Raw genomic sequence first — 23,757 nt, forward strand, 5'->3', positions numbered from 1 at the left:
ACTCAATATCTTTAAGCCCATCAATACTTTATAGTTCCCTTCATTTTGCATAAACATTTAGCACAGCACGGGCTTGAAGCTGCTCCTCAAATCCATCTCTCCCCACTCAATGCTGATTTCATTGCATCCTTTAAGGAAAGGGCTGGCAGCATTATTCTGTTTTCTCTCCTGAAATGAGCAGAGAGAAAATTAAACCGATTAAGACTTTTTTGTTGAAGCCTCAGTCCTTTAGCTAGGTTCTTAAGCATCGTGGTGACAGCTGTTGGTCTCACTTGAATATTTAGCCTTGAAAAACTACTTGAAAATCTGCTCTGTGATTCATAAATAGCATGTTGAAATCAATGTTAGTGGAGCTGAAGAACCAATGTGTGGATCACTGCAAGACGAGTCAGGCTACAGAGAGGAAATTCCTGATTTTGTAACACCTGTAATAGCTTTTCCATTAATTGCAACTTAAAAGAGTAATTGTTTTTGCCACTTTTAGAGACATAGGAAGTCTTGTCAAAGAAAAAGATGGTAATGTTATGCTGTGTTTAAAAGGAAAATTAGTTCTCGAAGCCTTGATTCACGGATTGCTTGCTAGAAGTTCGTACACATTAATAAAAATACAGCTGGTATCTTCTGATTCCCAGCTGCATTAAAAAATGCAAATACTCAATATTGTCAAAATAGTATTTTGTCTGTCAACAGCTCCTGATTTCATTACTGGAATGGTGTAATTCTGTAACTGGGAGTTTATTATCCATGATGGTGAAGGGGGTGACAAATGTCGCAAAGGGTTACATGAATCACACACCAAAAATCAGGGTAAGATTGCAAAAGAAACATTATGCAATGACTCACTGCTTAAGGACTATGTTAATTAAATATTAGTCAGGGCCTGAAGTGTCACACTGAGAGCTCACTTCAATCTGTGGCCCTAGTTACAGCTACAAACAGTTGGAATTGTGCCCAGTGAGACACAAAACACTGCTGAAGCACTTGGGCACAGCTCTTCAAGTTGTGCATGCTACTGCATGAAGGAAGAGAAGATGAGGCAGAAAAACGAGGGTGGAGAAAAACAGTGGAGACATAAGGAATAGTGAGAGGCAGGTAGGTATGGAGAAAGAAGAGAGGAGGCCACTGTTATTAGAGAAGGTGCCAAGAGAAATGGTGGGCTCAGGATGAAGTCCATCCCTACCCTGCACTGCAGTAGTCTACCCCTGCCTCCACCCTAGTGCTCCCAGTGCAGTGCCAGCCACTTAGACTGGACATTCCCCCAGTGAGGCTGGGATTCACTTTCAGCCTAAAGAAGAGCTCTAAAATAAGTCACTTGTTGGAGCTGCAACTGGGAAGCTGATCCTGAGGGTTTTCTCTGAAGTGAGGTGTTGTATTGATGCAGCGGTGGCTGCTAGATGGGTGTTCAGGAAATCCCACCTGGGTTCCTTATTTCACCAGGGAAAGGTTTAATTTCTGTTTCTCAATTCTCATTCTTTAAAATGAGATTATCTCCCCTCCACCCTAAAGAATTTTGTGACAGTAAATAGGTGCCTGGATATTCTGGTTATAAAAACCACATGGAAAGTTGCAAAAGAAGAATAATATTTTTTTTTTCAGGGTAGGCTTTAAAGTTTTAAAGCAATAAAGAATCCTGCTCATTCACTGAATGAGGGAAAAGTTGATGATAAAAGACAGCTTGCAGATAAAGAAAAAGTATTTGATAATGCATGTGATAATTAAAAACATGTAATAATGCAGATGGACAAGAAGCCTCACATAGGATTGTGCAGTGCTATCCTTGCAATTTTAATAACATTCATTTACTTCTGACTGGGTAGTATACACCAGAGATATCTCAGACCAACAAATGATAAAACTTTCACTCCTTAATTGCTTTAAAATATGCAATAGGTCTTTGCATGTAGTAAGATGCAATTTTTTTGAAAGGGTTTTTTTTTTCCTAAGGTGCTATCAAATACTCCAGAGATTAGAATCTCAGAAAGCACATAAGAAACTGAAATTACTAGATGCTTCATTGTATCTTTGTCCACCAGCTAGCTCACAAGTACAATGGTAGGGTTGATGAACCCATATAAACTTTTCTGATATGCAGTCACACATCTACAAATAGACACACACATGCACACCCCCTAACGCTCTCATTATATCTTTTCCTTTGTCTGAGTCTCTCTCACTGAGGGTATTTTAGAGTTTCAAAACGAACTTATGCTCTCCTGCACTGTATTTTTCTTCAAAAATGTTTTCCAGTGTTTGCCATTTCCTCCTGGTTTGGTGGCCTCTGCAAATCTGACAAGAGGGCATGTTCTCCTTTCCAGACTGTCAGTAAAAACACTAAATGGGACAGGACCCAGGACAGACTCATGCAGCATCCCATGTGATAAAGGCCTCTAAGGTAGAGTGTAACCCACTAAATGTGACCCTTTAAGCCAAATCATGCCACCAGTTTTTCTGATTTTGTTTTACCCTCCTGCAGCTCACAATGCCCTAACTTGAATCACACTTGTTTTATCCATTTTCCTGTTCACCTCCCTACGTAACATCAAAACATCAAAAGGCTGGTGGTAACAAACATCGATAAGGTGTATATAGGAATTTGTGTTCTCCTGGGAGACAAAGGAAGTTGAATCCTAATAAACGTCCTTACAATAACACTAAGCAGTCTTATTAATGCAATGATTGTGAAAATGCCGCAACACAGACAAAGATCCAGGCTTACATAGTGCAGGAACACAAGAGGACAAAAGTCATTACTAGAGATGTTGAAAAAAAAAAAGAAGATGCCTTAGGAAGAAAGCACTGAATGCTAATTCTCTGCTGCTTGTCATTATTTCAGGAAAGCTGGACTCTTTCCAAAGTCAGGCACTTTGTGCATTGCTGTGCAACAATGAAAGAGCCATCTGGGGTCAGCAGTAACTGTAAAATGAATGGACAGCAAAGGAGTGCCTCATTACTCAGCTTGACTGAAGGCAGAAGAATATTTGATGATCACTTTTATATTCTGTCTCCGAAGCTGACCACAATTAAGCCAAAGCAAAATGTTGATGGCTAATGGGATGCCACTGAGATTCAAATGTTATGTAGAATCTGACGGTATGTGAAGTCAGAGCCAGTAACACATTTCTGTGTTCTAATTAAAAACAATTACAAAAATTTAATGAACAGTATGCTACTGCAAAACATTGTCCTAACAAGAGAAGATGGAACACTTGTGAGAGCTAAAAAAGGCCCAGCTGGCCAAAGGATCAGAAGGTCAAACATATTTCACCACTGATTTTAGTTTCCTGCAGGAATTATAAACAGAATATTTAAAAAACTTAAGCAAGAGAAATAGCTACAGCAGCACCTGAAACTAGAGTGGGCAGAGGAATTTCAGTGGCATTCATTGTAGACTGAAAGAAGAAATTGCTCACTTCACTGGGTGAAATGTATTAACCTCTAAAAGGCAGTGAGTCAATAAAAATGATTTAAGACTTCTTTCTGGCCTGAAACTCCATGAATCTATGAATACCAGATGACACCTGTGCAAAGCCAACTGCTTATCATTCACACCATGATCTGCTTTGTTTCCTCAAGTGTTAAAAGGACAATGTTCTTCTTCTATATCTGTCTACTTGCACATCCTAAAAGAGTTTGTAATCATATACCAGAGACTCTGACTTGTTGCTGCCCTCCATGTGACCTTCTTGGAAGCTGTGAACTTGGGATGCATCCACAGAATCGCAGCTGTGCTGCTACCAGCATCTGATAAAACTGTGGCTACTACTAGGCCCTGGTTCTTTAAATTTTAATGAATTCTTCATTCCAAACTATGGATTTCCCATAAATCCCATAGTTTGCCCAACACTGCCAGGACATAAACAGCAACAGTGAATTCAGGTTGTAACCCCTGGTCTAGTCCCACCACAAGGCATAAAAAGAGACAAGGGTATCTTCGAGTGAAACAATGCCTTAGCCATTTTTGAAATGATAAGAAAAGATATTTTTGAAAATGTCTTCCATGAGCTGAGAAGAAAACTTAAGTGCCTCTTAGAGACTTAGGGAGACTTAGGGAGAATAAATGGTTTTCCAAAAGTCAGATGGATGAGAAGGATGACATGCAGAGAGGGGGTTGTTTGGGAATCCTCTCTTGGAGCTCAAGCTTTGGTGTTATGGAAAGCACTCCATGTCTCTCCCTGGCTGCGGCAATCAGCTGCTTCCCTGGAGGATCAGAGGGGATTTTATCACCCTGTGCCACAGCCTCATCAGAGGAGTCAGTCTGCAACTTGTGAAATACCAAGAGTTTTCTGTTTTTCACCTCTGCTGCTTTTCCCTCACTTTTCCCACTCCAATCTGACAGTCACCTTCCAGTGCCCCCTCATACCTCAAGGGTGCTGGGGCAGAGTTTTGTACCCCTCTATACAACATGCTGTCACCCTCCTAGCTCTGCACTCTGTGCTCTGGACCACAGCCATGGCCATTGCTTTGGATTTCTTATGAGAAGCAATTGCTACAGAGTGAACCACTCTTTTTGTCTCTCTCTTCCTCTTCACCCTGTTTCTTGGCTTTCAATGTATAACATTATGTTAGGGAACATGAATTGCCTAGTAGCTGCCAATAGGAGACAGCAGTGATTTAGGTAGCCAACCAGCATTACCCAGTGATACATTTGCAAAAAGCTGAGGAGACCATTAGCATGCCAATGTATATGTAATCAAACCATGCTCTGAGCAGTATGATTGGCACAAGAAATAAGGATGATTAATAAAGAGGTGGAGTGCATCAGGGTGAAACCACATAGTTACTGCAGAAAGAATATCTGGGAGAGAAAACCAGACAGAGCACCAAAGATGAAGACACTCGGAGAATGCTCACTACTACCACCAGTACCAGAACAACCACTTCACCTCCCAGATAGCTATGGAATCCATGGAAGATTCCCTTTTCTGTATCCCTTTCCCTTTCTTCTTTCTTGTATTCCATTGCTCCTTTCTTTTTTTCTTTTCTCATTTCCTTTTCCCTTTCTTTAATTTGTGGATCTTGTAATCTTTCCTTGAAAATGGCCATTCCTGCCAGAGCTGATATCCCTCATTTTTTTTTATATCATCAGTCACATACAGACACACTCTCTGTAAAAAATCTGTGTGGATGCTGGCTAAAATAGCTGGGTAATGAGTCACTTCAGTGATTTATTGATGCTGCCTGGGGTGCATAGGGTTTCCACTTCAAAGTTTTGTAACAATTTCCTACTAATTAATAGAAATTAATGCCTAACAACCTAAAAGATCTTGCTTCTTCCTGTCTGTTCTTTCTGCATAAAAAACCTGTTGTCCACAAAGTTCTGTATCTTTGTCTCTTGGCTAAACACTTCTTTCAAAGAACTGTGCTCTCTGCCTCTCTTGCTTTCCTCTAACAGCCTGGAAGAATTCCTGCTGAATAGTTACTGTCTCAGGAGTACTACAGGACATCTCTGAAATCTGTTTTGTTAATCATTTGTGGGAGGCAATATGCACCAGTAGACAAGGCAGTATACAGAGACTCAAGTCTGCTGGGATCTGCTCCTGTGCATGATGCTCTTTTCCGTGTTTTTTGGCAAGATATGCCACCTTTGGGCCTTAGTTTCTTTGTCTGTGGTAAACAGAGCATTGATACAAGGTTCTTACACTTATCTGCAAAGTACTTTGACTCTAAAAATGAGAAGGGACTTAGATAAGTATGGATGTTTTTGTTAGATCGAGCTAGTCAGCAATTTAATCTTTATGAACAAATAGGTCCAAAAATTAGACCATTGTGAGGTCAGCTTATTTCATTTCACCAAATGTAGGAACCTGGTGACAAAGGAGAAAGGAAGCTTCTGGAAAATGCATGGAGAGGTGCCTGGTCATATTCTTCTGCTGTTCTTTTATAAAATCTGCTCAAATGAAAAAAATCCCTCATTCACAGCTAATTAATAGAAGTGTGACTTATTTCATCTGATTTAGCCATATAGAAAGTAGGAATCTAATTCAGATATCGAATTTTCCAGTATAGTTGAGAGGAAGATGCTCCTGGATGAGCAGTCCCTCCATCTGTTAGGATACTACCCTGCACAATGGCATCTTAATTTTCTACTAAACCTACTGCAACTGCAATGCCCTGGCATTATTTGTACAGTTTTGTAGTTGCATTTATTTGGTTGCTAATTATCTTTTTGTGAAAAAGCAGCCTGCTGAAATCTCCCTTCTCAGTTTTTTTTTCAAGACATGTCTTGTCTGTGACTCCAGAATTTTTTATTATTCCTTAAATCCATGATTGAACATTTTTTCCACATATGTGGATTTTTTCCCATTTCAAGTACTTTGAATCTGAAGATCATCTATTTATTGCTTGTGTGATAGCCTGAACTTCTTCTAAATTAATCATGTCCCATAACACAATGTCATAAACAAGTTCTGTCAGCATGTTTTCACATTTAATCTCAAAAGAGTGAAAATAGTTAAGGCATCAGTCACTGAACTACTCCTTAAAGAACTCTACTCCTGACTTTCCCCTGTATAGTGCATTCCCTTTCAAAGGCTGTCTCTCCTCTATCTAATTCCTATTCACCTGAAATTTCTTCCACTAATTTGCATCTTTTCCAATTTCCCATATGGCTGGTAGGCCAGACAGATGACATCAATGCCATTTCTTTTGTCTAGAAAATAAGTTAGCAAAGAAGGATGTCAGGCTATTCAAATGCGATTCACATTCAGTAAACCCAAGCTGCAATTTATCTCATTCTCCATTTTTTAATTGTCTTTGGTTTCTTTTTCCATGGAAATATGTGTCAGGGCCCTGAGGGCACTCATAGTACTTAATTGCCTGATCAGCCTTGCCTGAGGCCTCCTCCCACTCCTGCCAGCTCCTCCACAACTGCCAGCCCTGCTTGTTCCCTGACAGGATTTTCGTAAACTTCTCATACCTTTGGGATCAGAATAATGGGCCTGTAGTTACACAAAGAACCATCCCTAAATAACATCACTGTTTTTTCTTATACTTTCCCTGACTTGAGGTCTGTGGGGAGGCACTCCTATTAGACCAATAGCTTTGTGAATTCTCAGGTTTATTTACAGAGGAATCTGTAAAGATCACACTCTGTCTCTGACCTGAACTCAGCAATTTCACTGAAATTTTTGTATGTGCCTCAGTTCTTGTAATTTTTACTTCTACATTCTTAATCACAGAGCTATCCTGCCTTTGCCCATATGTTGAGCATGATCATCTTAACAAAAAAGGGAGAAGTTGCTAGTAAACAACAATTAATGCTTTATCAGAAAACTTCCTGTGGACCCTCTCTCAGTCAGGTTGTTAGGCAAATGCCAAATTTAGCGGCCATCAAGGAAATTTCAATATTTAAACACTTCACTCTACAGGAAATCTCACCCAGTTGCCAAGGCTGCTGTCACAAGATTGGTGACATTCTGCTCTTCAGCTCACATAATGTAGTCTTCAGGCATCTCAAGGAGCTGACACAGGTGTCAAGAGACACTTTCCAAGGCTAAATATTGGAGCTTGCATTTTAATACAGTACATTATTACCAGCAAATATTCTCATCTAGCAGCCATGCACCATATGGTTATCTAGTTTCAAGCAGATTGCTAACCTCAGACTGCCTTAATTCAAATAAATCATGGCATTCTTTTAATATATTGGAGACTGCATCTGTTATCCTGCACCTGTCACTGCTGCAGCAATAGAATGATTTATGGTTCTCAGCTTCAGGGTGTTATGAAGTGGCAGATGGATAGATGCACGTGCCACCATCAGTTTGGGGACAGATGGAAGTGTAGCAGTGTCATAAACTTCCGATTTCTCCTGATAATATCAAAGCTCTCTTTTCTTTTGGGAAACACACCTAGAAACTGGTTATTCACCAACACTTGCATGATTGTTTGATAACTGGAACTGTACTTTACATCTGGTTTAACTCATCATATATGACGTGAAGTTCACTTAAAAAATTTGTCCACTGGAGAAATGAACATAGCTTTGAAGTACAAACAAGAAGAAACCTCTCTAATTATCTGTTGTTTGCAACTCAATTTAAAGGTGATTTTGGTGAAATTGAGTGTGTGTGTGAGAGAGAGTGTGAGTGTGTGTGAGTGTGTGTGTTTGTGTGTGTGATACACAGAGAAAACAGACCTCCTACTTATTCAAAAACCAGCAATGAAAAATATTCATAACTTGGCATATAAAAACAACTGCAATCCTACTTTTAAGTTCCTCTTGCTTAAAGATAGGATTAAATTCACCTAGCCTTAAAAATCTAATAAAAACATGTGTGTCTCTTGTGGCCCTATGGACAATGAAGAGCAGTTCCACTCAGGTTAAAAACACATGTCAAAGAGAACTACCTTTTGTGTAAATGCAGAATACCTTTTTTTAATTGTATGCCAAAATTTCATCACTTAAAAGAAGATCAACCCCAAGACTTTTCTAAACATTAAGGTTAGGAATATATTAAGGTTAGGACATAGCATGACTTGCTCAGTTTAAATTACTAATTCATCTGTTTGCCCTGTTTTTATTTTCACAAGGTCCTTGCCCTAGATTTCATCTACCAGTTGATTGAATGATCATGTTACCAAGAACCTCTTGTTGGTGTCGGCTTTTTTCAAGGTATTTAAATACAAGCCAACCAGATGACAACAAGTTGAGATGGATCAGAAATACATTTTTATATAGTCTTTCTTCTCTTTCCCAACCAAATTGGAACAACTGAATTTCTAGTGCCATGAAATGTTACACATCCATACAGGCAGACCATTTTTGATTGTGTTTTTCCTTCATACCAAGAATCTGTAAATGACACCTGAGCTGGTCCAAAATTTTCTGTAACAGATCGTTATATGTGAGTCTTTCATTCACATTACTTTTTTGAGGGTTGCTTACCTGGTTCTATGCCAGCTTACTTGCTTCCTCAGCAGCCACCACGGGACCTAGAAAATTTCAGATTCCTCAGCTTTTGAGCCCTGTGACTACAGAGCATTAGACACGACAGCTAAATTCACTGTTTTTCAGAAAATTATTGGCTAATTAATGAAAAAGCACTTAATTAATTTCCTCTACATTTTGGTGCTTAAGAGCTTCATCCTGTCCCAAAAAAAACAACCCGTTAGAGCTCCAACTGCAGAACTCCCAGACTCTTCTTCAGGCCACCAAGCAGAATACTGTAGAACAGGTGATCTCTGGAGTATATCTACAGCTAAATATCAAGGAATTTTGACTCCATTAAAAGTTCTGGAGTATTAATTACTCACCCCTCTTCTCAAAACTATTTTTCAGGATGCAGAATTTGCTTTTTCAGCAAGCTATGAACTAGACACCATGCACTAACAGATGTTACTATACATCTCAGTAGACATCTCACAGCTCACTAGAGTTTTAGTATTTGTTTGATACCATGCTGCAAGATCTTCAAGGTTTTTACATATGCAAATTTGCAGCTAGAGTACTTTAAAGGGTTTTCAGAATGGCCTATAGACATCTCATCCCCACTGATTTCAAACATGCTTTTGCATTCTGTGTAATGAAAACAAATATTTCTGAAGTTATCATTATTGCCTCTGTGGCAAATACTCTGCAACAGGAGACCATGCTCTGTAGAGTAGAAATTTCTTTATATATTACGAGAATTACTGATGTTCTACAGTTGGGCTTTAGAGCCTAGAAGGTATTCAAAATGTAAAATTATTGTCAAACTGCGAGCAAATTAGCACTGTTTTCTAAAAATTGCATGTATGGATTTCCATTACGGAATGGAAACTGGTCTTTAGTATAACATAAATAAACCTTAGGACAGCGGGAAAAATTCTGCCTTGACAGAAACACAGTAAATTCTCTGTATTTTCCTGACAATGAATAGATTGTAAATCAAGACAGATTTTCACTAGTACTGAGCAACGGAAAAGTAACAATCTTGGAGGAGATATAAGTTAATTTTTCTATTAAAATTGAGCTGGCTCAGACAAACCACAACTCTCAGGAAACAGCTTTACCCATATGAGAAACAAAAATACTATGCCAACCTTATGCTTTCAAGTGAAAATATATTCACAATGTTATTAGATTTTTAAGGATGGATCCAAAACCTGTGGAAGCCTGCCATGTATTTTAATAGACTTTGGAAAAAGTCTTTCAGAATCATAAACAGATTAATAGTAAATAAAAAATACTAAGGAAAGCAATCTCAATGATCATTCATTATTTTAGAATGCTTACCATTGGAAAACTACATATTTCTGATTTATGAAACTACATATGCAGAAAAACCTGCACATAGAAATAAACGGTCTTCATGTTTTATCTTTTGTCTTTTGCATTGAATGCATAGGCTCCTTCAACCTGAAACTCAGCAGCCTGAAGAAAGTCACAAAGTTGGTAAAAGTTCTGAATAAAATAGAAAAGACAAATATTGTCTGAAAGTCTGAGAGAAAGCTTAGTTGAGTTTAAAAATGTTTCTGTAGATTACCAAAAATTATATACAAATGGACTTAAGAAATCAATGGTTGTCAGATTAATACTCTTGAAGGAAATTACTAATGTTACCAATTTTCTAAATTTAGTCATAATTTTTGCGATATTTAGTGATTTTCTAATAGTTCTAGATTCTTTGAATACAGTAATAATGTAGTAATTTCAGGCTTCATGAGAAGTAAATTAAGTTTCTAATCCCTAGAGCTAAAGAGAGAGCAGCATGCCAAGGCACAAAACCAATAACTAACAAAAGGATCAATTAAATCTACAGGGGGGTTTTATCCCAAATGCTACTTTTTAGAACTACTAGGATTTAGCAGCTGTTAAGAACTACAGTTAAGAATACAAAAAATGCTAATCCTGCATAACCTGGGGTCTTATATTCTCATTACATCATTATATGATTATATTCTCATTCAGGCTTTGTTAATCAATGTAATTTGGGGGCTGGAAGTAAGAATTTGTTGATATGCCAGCTTTTCTTATGTTACTGGCAGTCCTTTTCCTCCTGAGATGTACACTTGTCTCAAAAGAAGACTGGAATCCTAGTGCCCTCAAAGGAGTCATTTGAGCAGAGTCAGTCAAAGAGAGAGCAATAGCAAATGTTAGTACTTACTTCAGACAATATGACCTATTGAGGCAAGTTGAAAGAAATGGAATTGTTTAGACTAAATGAAAGAAAAGACACCATATTTGCATGTTCTTTCATAAAATATTGCCAAAAAGCAGAAAAGACTAACTCATTCTGCATTCCTCTGATGGACAGGATGAGAAGTCACAGGATTGGGCTGCAAGAAGGCTCATTTAGGTTAGATATTTAGTAAATGTAATTTGACATGGTTTTACAATAGCCCTTTAACATGTCCCTCACAAACCCTATCACTGTTAGGGAAAAAGCAGACTTATGGAGAGGATATTCCTTTTATTAGTGGTAACAGAAAAAAAAATACAGCATTCAATTCTAAATATAAGTAGCTTCCTAGGTTCTTTAAAATGTGAAAAGAAAAGAAACCAAGAAGGCAGAAGAGCAGAAATTAAAAGGTGACTTACAGATTCTTTTTCTGCACCCTTCAAGAGTACATTTTATCATTATGAATTTATAATTATAATTATAGCTATAATAATGCAGGAATCCCCACATGCTAGAAGAATTGTTCCATCATTCCCATCCAATTAACAAAAATTAATCATTCTTTTCTTGAACCACACTAATCCAATCCCTTTTAAGACAGTAAGATCTAATATATACACTCAATTACAAGTTTCATATAACAAGAGTTTGACGTAAAGGGCGCATTATGCCAACCACTGAAATTATAAATAAACTTCTGCCAATTGCAACTTCTTTTTTTAATCCAATATAAAAATTATGTAGCTACATTTATTCACTGTTTTTACCTGGAGATATCAAAATACTTGAGAAACTTTAATTATCCTCACAATAATCCAACAAGAATAGCAAAGTGTTAGCGTGACCTATTTCAATCATAAGAAAATTGAATGACAAAAACTAAGTCACTTTCCTCAGATCATGCAGAAAATAAGTGGCTATCATTAGAGCAAATTAAATCATTCTTCTTTTCTATTTACTAGATAGTGCTTACTCTCTAACCATGATAATGTCACGATTGCTTATTTATGGCAGAATTATGCAGACGTAATTCCAATACATTGCAATAACTGATGGAAATAAAATGAGAATCTGGTCCATCAGGTGTGGCATTTCTACTTCTGCTGCCATTTGCTCTTTCTCTCAATTTTAACATACAAATTTGGTGTTCCATTAGAGCATCTGAACAGATCGAGCTTTCAGAACATCCAATTCACTGAAGCTGAAAGTGGAATACTTCACTAGGGAGAACAGACTCAATGCAAGTGGTTAAAGGTCAGCTGCAAGATATTCTGCTTTCTAAACTGCATGTGGAAATCATTTTACTTGTGCAGTACCATAATAGAATAGCTATTAGACAAAAGTAGCAAAGCAGAAACCTCATTGTGATAATACCATCTTTCAGTAATGTAATTACTTCATTTACCCCTCACAGCTTCATTTAGGTTGGAAAGGATTGAGTCCACCCATTAACCCAACACTGAAAGTTCACTATAAACCATGTCCCTAAACACCCCATCTACACATCTCACATACCTCCAGCGATGGTGATTCTACTACTTCCCTAGGCAGCCTGTTCCAGTGCCTGACAACCCTTTCAGTGAAGGCATTTTTCCTAACATTTAATCTGAAAGTCCCCTACTACTGCTTGAGGCCCATTTCTTCTCATCCTGTTGTTTGTCACCTGGGAGAAAAGACTGACCCCAACCTCTCTACAAGCTCCTTTCAGGCAATTCTAGAGAGCAGTAAAGTCCCCCTGAGCCTCCTTTTCTCCTGGCACCCCCCAATGATGATGCCCCTAATTGACTTTGTTGCTGTGATCCAAGTGCAGGGCCCAGCACCTGGCCTTGTTTAACCTCGTACAACTGGCCTCAGCCCATCAATCCAGCCTGTGCAGATCCCTCTGCTGAGCCTTCTGGCCCTCCAGCAGATAACTCTGCCACTGTCTCTGAACTGAGTGAGGGTGCACTTAATCAAGATTTCATTTTGGTAAATCCCAGTGAATCAGTCTTTGCTAAGTTTATATTTAGTTGTCTTCAATATATTTTTGTCTCTTGAAGAGTTTTATAACTATATTAGGTTCCTGAATTACTGTTCCTAGGCTTCATCCACACCTGTTATAGTAGAAACTAAAAAAAAATAAATGCCTTACACTTCTAATTGACATTCAATAACTCCAATTTCTCCTTGTCATTCTAGAGTGATTCTTAGATGTTTCTGAATGCTTTGAGAACTCCAGTTCCAAATTACCCTAGCAATGAATGTATAGAAACTCATGACATCTTCCACTACACTAGATTTCTGAGAGTCCTGTCCAATCTCACCTTGAATGTTTCCAGGCATGGGTCATCAGCTCCAATCTGGGCAACCTTTTCCAATGTTTCACAGCTCTCATTAAAAATTGCTTTCTTTTACCTAATCTGATCTGACCTCCTACAGTTTAAAAATATTACCCCTTGTCCTATCACTTTCTACAGGTCCTGTTAAAAGGTCTCTCTCCATCCTTCTCCTTTTAGGTACTGAAAGGCCTCAATGAGGTCTCACCAGAGCCTTCTCCAGGCTGAACAACCCTGAGTTCTCTCACCCAATCTTCGTATGAGAGATGCTTCATCCTCTGGTCATCTTCATGTCCCTCCTATGCACCTGCCCCAACAGGTCCGTGTCTTTCCCATACTGAGGACCCCAGAGCTGGACACAACACTGCAGGGGGAGTCTCATCAGAGTGGAGTAGAGGCTCAGAGTCATTTTCATCAGCCTGCTGGCCACACTGCTTCTGACACTGCCCAGGACTAGGCTTTCTGGGATCCAAGCACACACTGCCAGGTCATGTCCTGCTTTTCATCCACCAGTAGTCCAGAGTCCTTCTCTACAGGACTGCTCTTGAACTGGTCATCCCCCAGCCTGTATTGATACTAGGGCCTGCCCCAAACAAGGTGCAGCACCTTGTACTTGGCCTCTCATGAGATTCCCTTGGGCACACTTCTTGAGCTTCTCCAGGTCCCTCTGGATGGCATCCTGTATCTCAGGTGTGTCAGCTGCACCACTTAGCTTGATGTCTGCAAAATTCCTGAGGGTGCACTCATGAGAGTGTACTGTCTTTGTCATCAATGAAGACATTAAATTGCACTAGTCTCAACACAGACCCCTGAGGGACACCACTCATCACTGACCTCCATCCAGACACAGACATTCTCCACTTACCCTCTGGATGTGACCATCCAACCAATTCCTTACACCCTGAATAGTCCATCCATCAAATCCATCTCTCTCTAATTTTGTGGGGGACCATGTCAAAGGCTTAGCAGAAATCCAGGTAGATTACACCAGTAGCTCTTCCCTCATCCACTGATACACTCACTCCATTGTAGAAGGACACTAGTTTACTCAGGCTCCTCCTGTCTTCCATGTGCCCCTATGTGTCTTGCTGACACTTAAACCTTTATGCTTCATCCTAATAAGTCATCCAGATTACTTCAGATAGAAAGAGATCTACAGCAGATGGGAACAGACTCTGATTCCTCAAATGAATGGTTTTTGTTCACCTAGTAGAATAAATGCAATAGGTTTTGTCCAGTTCTGCTTTGCTTCTTCTGAATTACTGTGCAAAGTAGTGGTCTGGAGTTATATAAATAGCTCTGTGGCTTTCATTGAGTGCTCATTTAGCCCTCTCTGCACTGCTTCTCAGAGGCCCACTTAATATGGTTAAGCAAATACTTCTCAAATGTCTTAAACTTCCTTCAGTGAGAAGCTTGCAACAAAAAACTGGATCCATATATTCCCTTGTGAAAAAAATACAGCAAATCAAACAAGAGAAGTGAGTTAGTTCTGTGATATTTTTCAAATAAAATGATATCTTTAAGAACACAAAGGTGTTTGTTATTTTATTTCTGAATTCTTCACAATGACTTTTTGATATTGAGGGGCCCATAACAGTTCATTGTTTTGACAGCCAGTAATATCTAATAACCCTTTAACATCTCTGTGCACTCCAGTTTCCCATATCTTTTCACAGTAGGATCTATATATTCTCCCTGCCCCAAGGGCACTAACAAGTCTGTAGTTCTCTTATTCTCTTATTTTGGTTACTTTTTCCAGGAAGACAGTATGATTAATGTCTCCCTGGAAAATGTCAGGCAGCATTCACTCCTTCTCTTAAAGATTTATTAAACAAAGCAGTCCTTCTATTACTACCATTATTATTACTCATTAGTTGTACTGCAAGAACACTGCAGCACTTCAGTTCATCTTCTTAAGGCACTCCAGCAACATATAGCAAATAACTGAACCTGTTCTCATAAAAAAAAAAAAGAGAAACAATGGATATGACTAATACATGAGAGGAAATACAAACCATAGGAAACATTTTATACAAAATTTATTACTGAGGGGGAAATAGAGACAATGAATGAACTTTTGGTGACAGGTAGGCAAGCTACTCTGTATATGTAATTTCAAACTAATGCTGTCTTCTCCAAAATATGAACATGCCAGCCTGGAAAAGGCAGTGCGTCCTGGAGCAAAGGGAGAATCCTGTTTCTCTTCTCCAGGCAGGAAGGCTTATAGCAAAGCAGACACAGAACCTGCAACACATTTGTAAATTTCTTCCATCCTACATTGTGATTTTAATTACCAGATGTCCATGATCTCCCAGCTCTTTCTAACCAGCTTGGTGTTTGGATGCAATGATCTCCTTGAGGGCATAAACAGTCCCTTGAATCGTTAAAAGTCCCTGCTGAAACAGAACTTCACTGATATTATTCTTTTCAGGAGTTCACATTTTTTTTCATATCCAATATCATCTGCCCTCTGGTGCATTCACAATTCATCCCTGAACAGTGAGTATGGTCACAGTGTTTGAAGGGCAGTAATATTCTGAAAAATAATATTTAAAAAGAAACCTCAAATGGCACTGTATGGATGCAGTTTTCACTTTCTCCTTGGTGCCTCTAATGCAAGCTGTTTACTTTGGCATATTTGAAAGACCACGCTGTTATTTGTCCTAAAACTTGCTACTGATTGATTTGATAATCACACCAAGTTCTTTCTGTTTCTTTCTGTCTTCAGTCCTAATAATTCAACTCATTTATCAATGGCAGTGAAGGAATGGAATGCCTCTTGCTGTGCAGCACTTGCAGAAGTACAAGTCAAAGAACTTTATGAATTTACGTGTACAGAAAATGCTATGAAACACTCAGCATGGTTCCTATATGTTGTGTTTCTGAATTCACTATAAATATTCACTGTAACTATTCTATTTTGCCCAGTTTTCTGACTTTGACTGTATTTTCAGAGCAGTCCTTGACACACATGCATTCAGCCTGCTGAGGATACACTGCCCTAATATCCACACTGAAAAGTAGATCACCAGAAACAAAAAGGTTAGCTTCAATCCTTTGCCAATTATAAGCTTATTTTGCTGTTAAGAAATTAAATTTGAAGGACACATAAGCATGTGATCTAGAAATCTACCTAATGCACCTATTTCCTGCAACATTTAACTGAATTTTCAGGTGCAATCATCACAAATGTAAATAAAAAGGATCAGTGTTCATCTGGAAAATCAAACCTCACAGCTCCTTGAAGAATTACTCTTTATATTGCATTGGACACAGTCTGAAGCAGTGTGACTCATTTGCCTGTGCTGGAGATCTTGACAGATCACAACACAAGAGCTCCTAATCTCAGAGTCAATATACACTTAATTTGGAATAGGAAATCAGCTTGCCATGTAACAAACCTAATGGAGGTGTGAATAAATTCTGAAGTGTCTCAATGACCCATAGAAAATAGCACTTGATCAACAAGGACAGGTGATCTGAAAGAAGGTGTGCAAAAATGAGCCACTAACACTGGAGGTTGTATTCATGGAATTTGATGTCACAAGGTAATAATTATTTTTTAAGTTAATCGTAACAGAAAAGAATTGGTTTAGCACATGACAAAATAATGCAGCTAGAAAGGCAGCAAATGCACTTATATAATTTGGCTGCCTTTATATAAGTACTGCATCTTACATACCTGTGTAAGACAACTTCTGCTCTGCAGCTGTGGTAAAATCTGCAGCAAATACTTTTTTTTTTCTTTGCAGCTTCAACAAAACTAAAAAACTGAGAGAAAGATTGTAAATAATGCATAATTGTCTTTATTTCGTATCTTATCTTATAAATACTTCATCTTTTTATCAAATAGGGGTAATGGATTTTTTCACTATACCCTTTTAAATCTGTATGTTCATAAAACTGCAAACTGGATGCAAGTTTTATATTCCTCTTATTTTTACAGTGATTGGTATGCATTTCACCGTAAGTATTTGTTAATTTCTTTCCTTCTAGTCCCACTTCAGTGCTGAAGAATCTCCTGTACTGATACACAGTTCAGTCCACTACAAACCAGTAAACAGGGCACTCACATGTTTTGATCCTTTTAGTCTCAGTGAAGCGAAAATATAAATGCATACTAAAATTATAGGCTTAAGTTTAGATGTTTCAAAGGAAAGGAAGAAAAGAAGCACTATTAGATAGCAAGACAGCTGTTGTGTTAAAGTACAGTGTCCCATAGGATAAGGACTGCCACAGTCCCTGGGTCCTTTGAGGAAATTCGCTCTCTACAAGTTCAGACTGTGCCTATTAATGTTACAAATGCCCTGTTTTCATCCTATTCACACTTTCTCCTGCAAATAAAGCATATCCTGTAATCTGTTTCTTGAGCAGAAGTAAAAGCAATATATTCAAGCCCTGTAACATCCTAGTTTCTTTGATCACAACTGGGTGGCAATATAGACTAGAACTACTAATGACTAATAAAGAAAAAACATTCCCCACACATTCAAACACATTTACCTATCCTTTGTACCTTCCCCAAGTAATATGAAGAAATTCAGACAGTCTTTTTAGATAAAACAGGAGTTAAAACCAGTGGGTACCAGATAACCATGATACTAATCAGCTGTGATTTTATTTCAAGCCTTTGTCCACCTCAGCTATTTAAATTGCACTTTATTGTTAGATTGCCTTTTCTTTTTATGGGTATACTTATATTGCAGACTTTGTAAACTATTTATAACAATGTTTTTTAAAGTCATTTTATCTTTAAGTCTATGAGGCAATGAGGACCAGGATGCAAGACTCTTTTCCTGTCATCAAAGCATGTCCTCTTCCTACCAGTCTGTAGAATCCATATCTCTTTAGTTTTTGCCTCTGGTTTTGAATTCTTGTACACACAGTAGCTGGATCTAGTTCCAATAAAAATGATAGAAAGTACACCCTAAGAGAGACCCTCCAGATTTTGGAGGGATCAGTTTACCACAACTATAGCTCTGCATAAAGCTGAAATATAGCTCTGCATCTTGTGTCTCCTACTGCTTTCTCCAGTTAGACCCTTCAATGTGATATGGAAAGTCAGAATACTGTCAGTGTAGTGTAAAGGGTCAGCATAAGAGAATTTTCGTGTTGATACTTCTGGCAATGGACAAAGGAAAGCAATACAAAGTAACACTATGCAGACTGTGATCATTTCTAAACACTTCTAAAATCCTTTAGTCATTTTAACAGTCACTCTTTTTGTACATATAATTTCTTCATCAGAAGGAGGAGACAATAAAGTGAATCAAAAGCTGAAAAATGTACTAAAAATGTGGCAGCTATTGAATACAATGTGAGACAATGGGAGAGGAAGAGGGGTCTGGAAAACCTGGCTGCTATTCAAGGATCACTTCCTTCAGGCTCAAGAAAGATCCACCCCAACAACTTAGAAATCAAGCAAATGTGGTAGGAGGCCACTACAGGTGAGAAAGGAACTCCTGAGAGAACTTAGATATAAAAAAAAATGTACAAGAGGTGGAAGCAAAGGTGGGTTAGGAATGCCAAGGCCAACCCAGAGTTGAATCTGGTGAGGGATATGCAGGACAACAAGAAAGGTTTCCACAAGTACTTCTGTAGCACAATAAAAACTAGGAAAAACATGGTCCCATTGCTGAAGGGGGCAGGGGAACTGATGACAAATGACATGAGGAAGGATGAAGTTCTCAATGCCTCTGCCTCAGTCTCTACTGGTAAACCTAGTCTTCAGGAATGACAAGCATCTCAGGCCAGATGAAAAGTCTGAAACCTGAGGGAAGACATACTTTGATGAGAGATGCCACTAAACAAATTGGAAGTCCATGGGACTAATGGGCTGCCCCCACAAGTACTGATGGAGCCAGCTGATGTCACTGCAAGGCTTGATTATCTCTGAAAGGTTAGGGCAGCTGGAAGAGGTTCCTGAAGACAGTAAGACAACAAATGACACTTATCTTCACAAAGAGCACTGAGAAAGATTTGGAGAACTACAGGCCAGGCAGGTTCATCTGAGTCCCCAATAAGAAGATAGAGCAAACGAATCCCGAAAAACATTTCCAAACTCATGAAGGATACGAAAGTGACTGGGACTGGTCAGCATGGATTTACAAAAGGGAAGTCATGCTTAGCCAACCTGGAGTAACCTAATGACAGATGAGGCAAGAGAAGTGAATGTTGTTAAGCTCAACTTTATATGGCTGTTGCCACTGTCTCCCTTAATATCCTCATCAACAATCTGACAAAGTACAGGTTAGACAAACAGACAGAAGGATGAACAGCCAGGTCCAGAGGGTTGTGATCAGCTGCAAGAAGTCCAGTTGGAAGTAAGTCACCAGTGGTGTGCTCCATAAGTCAATACAGGGGCCTATGCTTCTTTAGTGACCCAGGTGGTAGGAGTGCACCTTCAAGGAGTTCAAAAATAATACAAAACTGGGAGGACTGGCTGCTAGTCCAGATTGGTGTGCTGTCAGAACAGATTGGAGACAATGGATGAGAGTAACCTCCTGAAGTTCAGAAGCAGGAAGAGCAAAGTTCTTCCTCTGGGGAGGAATAAGGCAGTGGACCAGTTCATGCTGGAGGCTGACTGACTGACACAGAACTGACAAGGCAGATAAAGACCTGGGGGTAGCAGCAGACAACAGCACTGACAGTGAGGCAGGAAATGTGCTGAGGCAAAAAAAAGTCAGCAGCTTCTAGGGCTGCATTAGGAAAAGTGCTGCCAGCAGATGGAGGGTCCACCAAGGGCTGGTGAGGCCAGATCTGGAGTACGGAGTCCAGTGCTTCCCAGTACAAGACAGATATGGACTTACTGGTGTGGGTCCAGAGCAGGGCCACAAAATTGATTAAGGGAATGGAACCTGTTTCGTAACAGGAGAGGCTGAGAAAGACGGGACAGTTCATCATGGAGAAGAGATGCCTCCGGGAAATCTCATCAATCAATAAATATAAATACCCAGTGAGAGGGAATGAAGAAGAGGCAGTCAGACTTTTCACACTTGTGCCCACTGAGAAGACAAGAGGTAACAGGCACAAATTAAAAAACATGAACTTCCATTTGCTATTGTGCACTCCTTGAACAGCAGGATTGGACTTGATCTAAGGAGATTCTTTCCAAACTAAACAATTCTGTGGTTCTGTGACAAAACAGCAATGAAAAATCAACTAATTTATCCCAAAGTGACGCTGTTCATAAATTAAGACACAGTAAAACATATTGAATGCCTCATTCTCAGGAAATAAAATAATAACTTGGTCTTACAGAAAACCTAGTATTGCAAATGACTGAAAGAAAAGCACAGGGTTTCTACAGAAACATTATGTAGCTCTGGAAACCAAAATCCTCTGCAGAACTATGAGTATCAGTCATTTTGAATTATATTAGAATACATTATTGTGAGGAAAGATAGCAGAGTGCTAAATCAAAGGAAATACAAATTCTGTTCTCTTTTTAAAACCCTGCTTTTCTCATTAAGAAAACCTTAAGAAAATTCAAAGCTTACAGAACTTACTATTATTGAAGCACAAGATATCTAATGGCAACAGCCAAATGAAGATGGTCAGGTTGAACAGTCTGGTAAAAAAGAATACATTTTTAATACATCATACCTCCTATGGTGTTTGTCCTACTTAAGCAAAGTGAAAAAAAATCTGAATTTTGAACTGGGAATATAGTCCATGCCTTCTGATTCTGTCTCTCTTTCTTGTTTTAAGTTTTAGAACAGATGTTTTTGTATAATGTCTGATAAATGAGGCTTGAGATCCTGTGTACATTCTTAGGAATCACTACAATGCAAATAAATAGTATGGAAGGGAGAAGGTGAAAAAGAGAAACAAAGAGATAAATTTAAAGCATAGTCCCTGTTTCTGGTTGGAAAAGGAATGGAAGGCTGGTGCCTGAGCTTTGGGAGAGTCACAGCATACACATACACATACATCTGACTAAACCATGGGTCCACAAAGCCATGAATCAGAAAGCCAAAATGATATTTTTCTCTCATTTCCAAAAGAGAAAAAAATCTGTTAGTTCTGAGGTTGGGCAGAAGAAGGCAGGGTTTGGCTGCCTAAACACTGATGGCTGGTACTGTAGTAGACACGGTAAGGTGACTAAAATACCTAGCTTGTTATTAAACATAAAGGAAAATATTCAGGGAGCACAGGAACCCATCCAGATGAGAAAGAAATCATTTAGGGGCACACACCATTGCATTGTTCACAGTTGCAGAGATAAAAAGATTATCAAAAGATAATACAAAGCTCCCTGGATTTGAATATGCAGTCACAGAGAAATAATCATCTGAGAAAGCAGCATACACTCACATTAACTTTGTGCCTGAACTAAAAGCTCGTCCATAGTATCACACAAGATAATGGCTGTTTAAGATGTTAGAGAAATACTCACATGTATTCACATGGAAAAAACCCTATGGATTAGGACAGAATTACTTAAGCCACTAATTATTGGTATGACTGCAACCTTGGCAAAATATCTGCCAATAATAGAACCGAAAAAGCCTGAGTTAGTGGTCCTACTGGCAGAATTATTGTTGAAAATTCAGAAGTTAAGACATATACATTACAATGAACTGTAGAACTCTCAGATGGTTTTGTTTCCATACTTCATTTCATCCAAAATTATAAAATAAGAATAAAGCCTTCAGCTTCCAAAGCAAAGTATAATGAATTAAAAAGCTGAAAGTTATTTTTACTTGAAGAGGAAATGTGCCTCTCCCAGTCTGAAATCACTGTTCTCTGAGAATAAATTATATTCTAGAACCAGTGATGTGTGAATATGATCTATACAATCCAAAGCAACCAAGTTTTCCAAACACTTCACAGCTAACTAGCTATAATTCCTAAAAGCATCAGAAAAGAGAATGAAATAAGGAAATGTAAGAAAACCAAAGAAGTCACACAACCCTAACTGCAGTACTATCTTCTTAATCAAAATTAGTTATGTGTAACTCATCTAAAAAACCTGTAACTTCCAAGGGAGGAAACCTTCTCCTTCATTCACTGCTGTTTAGAAACACTCTGTTTAGATCTCAAAATAAAATGTTCACAAATACACTGTCAATAATCATCTGTCTTTGGGGTTCTGTGAGAGGTTGCAGTTCTCTACAGGTAGACCAAATAAACAACACTTGAATAACTACTCTTAGAAAAATGTCATTTTTCAAACAGGTGTTAAGTATGTATCACTTCCTGCTCCCCCAGATTCAAAACTGTATTCAAAAAGCAGTCTTCTCAAAAAGAAAACATCCAGTCAAGGAATCAAAATTCTATTAAATAACATCTTTCACTTTCTTAGACGTTGTTTTGACAAGCTTCTCTATATCATTTCATTAGCAGCAGCATTTTTAAAGAAAGAAATGTCACATTAAGTAATAGGGCTATATATTAAGTTACCAGTGTTTTTTCTGCTATACTAATTTCTTGAGATGGTAGAAAGCATCACATTGACGTGGAAAGTGTTTCCTGAGTTTGAGATTCAGTTCACTTAGCTTTAGACATATAATATACCATTTTCTATGTAAACTAGGCATCATAACTTTCCTTTATAGTCACTGGACAGAAATAAGGACTTTGAAGGCAAACATAGGAAGACTATGGGCCTAGAATGCCTAGAAGGCCTGTTCACAGACAGAAAGTCAGAAATTTCAGCTATGGACAACAACTATGTAGATCTTTCCAGGTCTTGAGACTTGATTTAATTTCATGACCTAAAATCATAGAAAATCAGCATTATTTGTAAACAGATTTTGAGGAATTTGTTGCTACCTAAATGACATCTAGATGTTTATATTAATTGTTTTTTAAAGGTACAGATGCCTTAAAAGCACATACTTACCACATATGTTTTAATGGAATACATATATTATAAAACTGAAAAAATATAAGTAAAAAAATAGCACCCTGTTTGTCTGTTTTCTACTTGACTTCCTACATATCCTTTATCTCAGGCTAAAAAGACATAATGGAATATACAGCATGCCTTTTATCATTGCAATCTTCTTTTTTCTTGTCTGTTCTTCATCTGTATCTTCACCTTTGTCTTGACCTAGTCTAAAATATCCCTGTTCCTTCAGGAAGGAAGGTTGGACTAGGTGACCTTCAAAGGCCCCTCCCATCTCAAACTATTCTAAGATTCTATGATTCATCCCCTTATATTATAAACTTCCTATGTGAAAGGTCTCTTACCAGAAGCTTCCTTAATTGGGCTTGAGCCTCAGTTACTTGCCATGTGTATTGTGTATTGGTGGGCACCAATAACAAAAAAAAGTGAAATCACTATAGAGCTGTTGACATACTATGAGCCAGCTCCTAGACAGTAACTTGTTAAA

Source organism: Oenanthe melanoleuca, chromosome 1 (genome assembly GCF_029582105.1).
Source record: "Oenanthe melanoleuca isolate GR-GAL-2019-014 chromosome 1, OMel1.0, whole genome shotgun sequence".
Classification (NCBI taxonomy): Eukaryota; Metazoa; Chordata; class Aves; order Passeriformes; family Muscicapidae; genus Oenanthe; species Oenanthe melanoleuca.